This window comes from Uranotaenia lowii, chromosome 2 (assembly GCF_029784155.1).
Source record: "Uranotaenia lowii strain MFRU-FL chromosome 2, ASM2978415v1, whole genome shotgun sequence".
NCBI lineage: Eukaryota > Metazoa > Arthropoda > Insecta > Diptera > Culicidae > Uranotaenia > Uranotaenia lowii.
In genome coordinates, this window is record NC_073692.1 from 17,588,785 (window position 1) to 17,595,646 (window position 6,862).

The 6,862-nt window shown below is 37.5% G+C and overlaps 1 long non-coding RNA gene across 1 annotated transcript; it reads right to left on the bottom strand.

Moving 5' to 3' along the window:
• Positions 1–809: 809 nt before the first annotated feature.
• Positions 810–1,437, bottom strand: LOC129742156 (uncharacterized). Its single transcript, XR_008736514.1, has 4 exons — positions 1,252–1,437; positions 1,094–1,195; positions 952–1,038; positions 810–892 (listed from the first exon to the last, which is right to left on the bottom strand). It is a non-coding gene; the product is annotated as an uncharacterized LOC129742156 (long non-coding RNA).
• Positions 1,438–6,862: the final 5,425 nt, after the last annotated feature.

Here is a 6,862-nt window from a genome sequence, read left to right on the forward strand (position 1 = left end):
CCGGTGAGTGACGTCAAAGCATGTTGACCTGTCTGCTTGGCTGCCATGTTGCTACTTGCTGCCGGTAGTGCGAGCTGTCGCCGCTCAGAACCCGGCTGGGCACCTATCGGAAGAACGTCGTTCGTTCCTCCAGTCGTCAAAGTTGAAAACAATTCTTCGCACTGCTGAAGTTGGTTCCGAAGACTCATCAGCTGTGCTTGCGTCGGTTGGTGCTCATTTGCACACTGTTGAATTTGTCGCTGCATCGCCACGAAGCATTGTGACATTCCGTCTCGCAACGCCGCAGCATCCGCAGCTGTTGGAGGAGCAGGTTCGCCACCCACTGCACCAGCAATTGGGTCCACGTGTGCCACCCACTCTGCCGTTCGTTGTTTGCCATGCTCCCTCCGGTTAGAACTGGTTTCCTTCATCAGCGCATCCTGCTCGTCCAGGAAACGTTGGCGCATATCCAGCGCCACTCGCTGGAGCTCGAGTTCCTGTCGTTCACGCATCCGGCGCAACGAATCCGCTCGGCTGGATACGGATATCTTGCTGTTAACGCTAGGGGCTTTCTTCCGGAGGATACAGTTCCGGCATTCCCAATCCCGGTCCTCTATTGATGCGCCAACACCAGCACAGCCATAGTGCCACCAGGTTGAGCAAGTATCGCATTGGCACATGTCATCAAACGACTCCGATTTGTCGCAAACCTGGCAGTGAGTCAGCTTAGAGTCGTCTACCTTCGATCCACGCGATTTTCTCGAAGTTCTTCTTCGTCGACCATCATCTTTTCCGACACCACTCATCATTTTGGATAAAATCTTTGAAGAATGTTGAGACTTCCGGAATCGAAAACGCAGGCAAAAGCACTAACTTCTGATAGCAGTACTTTAAGTTTATTACAGCTTCAAAACTGAAAGTGAGGTTAATTTCAGTGGCATGGTTTAGAGTTACAAATTAAAAGAAACTTACATTTTAGTGCGATAAATACTTTTAAGCCTACGAATCGCTTTCCGGATTGAGTTTCGGCCTATCGTGTGACCGTGTGAAAATTGCCTTCTAAAGAAAACTTCATCAGATATTTCTACTTTTCGCTTGTTTCCTGGCTACTTACGGTTGAATAAGGAGAAGGAGGAAAGCTTTCACTTCTTCCGGGCCCTAATGGTTTTAATCGGCGTTCGATAATGGTCAAAAAGGAATCCTAGTGGAACTACCACTAGACAACAACAACAATTAATAAAAACGCCTCTAGCTAGACAATTATAAACTTACGACAATCTTCTCTTGATACCAATATCGGTAAGGTGTCTCAAAAATGGAGGAACTTGTGAGCTAGCTAATCTTGGCAAACTAAAGCGGCACTTAAACTTTTGGCGATTGAACTGACGCGCACTTTTGTCCGGCAAACTCTGAACTACGATAGCCGAGTGAAAAAATCTGTTTTTCTTCGTCAGCAGCACAGGGTGATTCGTCATCTTTCGACCGGTGACAGCAGGGTTGCTAGTCGCGCCGACAGTTGTTGGGACATCAAATTATCGTAGTCAAAAAAATTATTGGTTCCACCAGTTATTTTTGAATTTACAAAAACATGCGATTTTCACCTTACTAAGAAAAAGGGGTAAGTTGCAACAAACTTTGTTTTAAATGAGAAATCAAATGAAATCATTTGAAAATGTTTAGTTTCTAACATACTGGTGAAGTCTGTTACCATTGGGGTATTTCGCCCAATCATACCCATGAAGAGCAAACAGTTTGGAGTACTCAATCTGAGTGCTCGGAAGTAGAAATCTTAATCGATTAAATATCGATAATTCTTCCCGCCAATATTTAAACTTACATCAGAACACAATTTGTAATAGAATTTATTAATAAAGCCTACTCTTTGATTAAAAACAATAAATAAATAAATTAAATTAGGAGATTAAAAATAACGATCACTCCAAATTCAAAACAGAAGCTAGCGCATGCAAACACTTATGACACAACACAAAACACTTGCCCGATGAGAAGCAAAAGAGCAATGGAAAAACGTCAGGTGGAAAATGGAACGGAAATGTGGGTTGAGATGGTTCAGCTAATCACTAACTAAGATTCGCATATCCTTTCCACCTTGGACCAGCACACGGTTCACATCGCTACACAGTGACCATAGTGGCCAAAGTATACGTTCACGTACTGTAATTTAAAGTGTCGAAATATAAAGTTAACATATGTGGAAAAGAGAATCTTAGTTAACTGTTAAAGAGCGAATCAAGTGAGTTTAAAGTGTGATAGCTATAAACCCCATCCTAACCCTATATTCAATCCATCAGGACCCAGTTATTTTGGTCTAGAGTTTTGACCCAGTAGTTTTGGCCAAGAGATTCAACCCAGCAATTTCGACCAGGATAATTGACTCGACAAAGCTCCAGTTTGTCCAAGTCAAACGGGCCAGTGAGCAAAAGATCTGCTTCCGTTTCTCCGCTGAGAAGCCTGCGCACGGACTCGAATTACAAGTCCGGCGGGCATCGAGAGAAGCAAAGAAAAGTTGGTCCCCCACGCGATCAGCCACAACAGTCACAGACCAGATACAACAACATCGTTGTCAACATCCGGTCCTAGAGGGCACTGTTCGACCCCTTCAAACGGGTTAGTGAAAGTTCGAACGTGTCCCTCCGGGCTCGAGGCTCTGTTGAGGAGCACGCGGTGTTTTACACCTGCGTGTACCATCCAGGGCAACCACAACGAAGGTTGGCTCCACCACGAGGGCGATCTAACCTCCATTGCCAACCAGCACTGTGGTCAGTAGATTGTTGACCCACCAAGCCAGGATTTTCCATCGGACAACCATCCCAGCATCAGCCGGCCGGCCCTCCAGCAGCAGCAGCAGCAACACACTACACACCCACACAAGACACGTAAGTTATAATAAACAGGACATGAAAACTCTAAGATAGCGTTTGTGTTTCCTTCCGAACTACCGACCGGTGCATCATTGCGAGAAGCCGACCCGAGGTTCTCCGAAACCTCTGCTCTAGCTTAGCCAAGCAAAAGAGGCCGCATGTGAGCCCACCCTCACTAGAATTCCCGTGGCTTGACCAGGAATTCGAGGGCAGTTGTACATAAGTAATAAGTCATAACGAATAAAGCATCAATTGCACTAGTTTTTGGTTTTGTTCGAATCAAATTTTACATTTTTCTGTCAAAAATGTTCTTAAAGAAAAATCAGAAAGGCCTTACATACATTTAGGGGTAAAAAAATACTACAAATTATTCTAGTAGCTGAAATCTGAAGCTGTTTGGATGGGTGAAATTTTGAAACTAACAAACGCGTGATGCAAAATAATCATAGTCCAGCATATGGAAACGAGATTTGAAAGGTGAATCTTTGATTTGCATTTTGATGCATTTTAGCCCATAACTGACATATAAAAATATTTATTTAATAAAATTTGGTGATTTTCAGAAAAATATGATTACACCAACAGTGTTATAGGATAATAAAAGCAGTATAAAGTTTGTCGGTGATATCATTTAGCCAATCCGTCATACTGGGTAAAAAATTTTTACGGTATCGAAAAATTTTAAAATTCGTACATGTGTTGCTCGTATTTAAAATTTTCCATGAGAATCAAAACTTTAAAAAACTATCACACGATGTGAGAAACTATGTCATGATCATTACTGTGTTATCATTAAATGATAACTTTATCACATTATATTAGAATAAAAACTGAATAAGTGTTGTGGTAAACAAATGTTGGATCTAACCCTACCGTTGCATGATGCCCTGTTTGACAGTACTAACTTAGTTGTTTAGGGCAGTGGTCGGCGACCTTTCGAGTCGGAAGAGCCAAAAACTTCGAATTTTCAAAATTTCGGATTTTGGAAGAGCCACATTAAAGATTTAATGTATTTGTTTTTATGCATGATAAATGAACATAAGGCTTACGAAAATAACGTTAAAACTTTTAACGTTTTCTTCTACCTCTTTGATTTTTCTTTTAAATTGGTTTTTGATTTTAATGGTAATCGAATGGATTTTCTTCTGGATCGTAGCTCTTCTAACATGGTTCAATTGTATGTCAATTTTAATACTTTAGCAAATATCGAGTCAAGAAAGTTACATACATAATACATATTAAGCTTAATTAAATACTTTGCATGATGTTTAAGTGAAAGATTTGAACATATTTACAAAAGCAAGATATTTATAATTTTTTCGGCAAAGAGAAGCTTTTAAAGCAAATTCAAGAGACAAAAATGTTCTTCAAATTATCAAGCTTTTTTGAGACATTCCCCAGATTAAGCTAATCCTTTCCAAAATTCAGAAGGTTGAAATAAAATTCAACTAAAATTAATTTAGTTAAAAATTTTAATCTTCAAAAATTATGCTCCTGACAAGAAGAAGAATTTTCAAAATTCATGACATCAAGCGAACGTGTCTTCAGAATTTTATGCATTTGGAAAATTCAAAAATCTCTATTATGTCACACGTGATTCTTCAGTATTATGTGTACAAATGAATGAAAAATGAAATTCAATACATTGCGTATTATTCATCAATGCTAGCTAAAGCTGCTGCTGCTTGACCTGTGAAAATCTGTAATAATATGATTTATTAACCTTCATAGAAAAGTCGTGACAAATAATAAAAAAAAAAACAGTACATTTTAACTGGCAAAATCAGTTCAAGGATTATTTCAATGTTTCATATAAAAATTTAGTAAAAATAAATCAATGGTGATAAACTGTTAATCGAAAATGAAAAAAAAATTTTTTTTTGATTTTTTTTTAAAAATAAGAATAAACCGGAAATGAATCAAACCCAAGCTCACCAGATATTTTTTCGCACTTATCTGGCAGGGCTATATTATCTTAAAACCTTGCAAAATCCAGAGATTCAATTTTAAAGTTAACAACCCATAATCTGGGCAATATTCAGGTAAATTTAGAAATTCTTCAACTAAACTCATGAAAGAAAAATATTCGAAAAGTTGTTTTATTCACCATCGAAAAACATCAGCCAGTTTATTTGAATAAAAGTTGTTAAAAAATTGTTTTGGACGCAAAATATATAATAGTTATCACGCAATTTATTTTTTTTTTGATTTTGTTAATAAATCAAAAATATTTGGGCAAAATCCGGGCAATCAGGCAACTTTAGTGAGTCTAATCTTATTGAAAATTAGATATTCGAGATAAAGGACTGTACCCAATATTCATGCACTAATTTCTTTTGTGAATAACTTTTGATAACGTATTTCGAGTACAGCATTCAAATATCTATCAACAAGTGGGAAAATTTTGAAAAAAGGGAGAAGAGTAGGCTGCGGCCGTAGACGACGGTTGTGATTTTTTCGCTGCGAATTTTAATCCCGGATAAATATTCATTTTCAATCAATTAATTGTTATTTGTGCTGAAAAATGGTTCAGAAGTTGGAAGCTTTGAGTTTGCATAGTATAGATTCTTGTTTGGTAGATGTTCAACGTGCCTAATTTATTGCCAAAATTGGTGGATGATGTTTAGTGGCCGCTGTAACAGCTGGAGCCGGTGCTAAAGCTGAAAGGAAATGAACTTCAACACAAGATACTTCCTGCGAATCATTCTTCAGACCAAACTTTCGAAGAAGACCCGGATTACATCACAATTTCTATGAAGCTGAAGTCAGAATCTTTGACCAATTGGTTGAATATACTATAAGCTTCATCATTGCAAACATTCAGATGGTACTTAGAAGAGGAAGGTAGAATGCGCTGAATTCGGTGAGAATGTTTAATTTATAGAAATTTGTGGAACAAATCGTTATTATTATATTGACAAGTCCTGCTTGCCATGTAGGATCCCCCATATCTAAAACCCTCCCCATTCCTTTCTGAAACAGCTTCATGGGTCGTATGAGTTCTCTGCACCTAAAGAGTTTATTTCGCTGTTTCAGAGCGGCACTTGAAATAAGTATTGAATCCAGATACTTAATTTGGCATCTCGTGTTTGCTCTGATTAACAGTTGTACTTTATGTATCAGCCAATGCAAGATGTGTGTAGTCACCCTATGCTATGCTATGGTATTTTAGAAGTGAGAAAAATTTTAGAAAACCTGGATGGCCTTAGTTCTAAGTTTGATATTGTTACTCTAGATTCACATAGTCGTTCATCCGAATTTGATTAAGAATTTAAAATTTTGAGTTCAAAGAAGAACATTTTGCTCGACATTTTTTGGACCCTCATGGAGGGGGTTCAACCACCAAACCCTCCCCCCCGTTCCTGCGGCCATGTTCCTGGCCATTTGGAGGCATTGGTAAAAATTTATCAAATATTTAGAAATAAAAATAAGAGATTGAGTTTGCGGTTCAAATCAGATTCATTTTTTACTTTTGTAGAATCGAATAAAACTAAAGATACAAACAGCTTTGTTTAAGAAGAATCTGCAATATAAAAAATGTATAACAAAAAACTAGTAAAATAACATATTTTAATTGTTTTTTGTTTTACATTTTTCAGTTGAATTTTATATTGAAAATTACCACAATAAATTATTAATAATTTATTTCATGATTTATTGTATATACGTGGTTTGCTTCGGTTTGTGTGGTTATTTTGAATCCAGAATCAACACTATGAAACTGCGATCGCCTGTAGTTTGAATCCTCAAATCCTCAAATTCTCACATAGATATTTTAATCTTGATTATTAAACCCATCTTCGAGCTGAATTTGAATTTTCAATTTCGATTCCTAATCTGAGTACTGCTTTTTGAGCCTGAGTTTGAAATATGAATTCCGAATTTGAAAGCGATTTTTGAAACTAAGTTCCAGATAATAATTCTTACGAATTACGAATTATAATCCAAAAAGCGAAATTTGGATCACAATTCCAGTCAGAAATATCTTAATTATTTCTGAT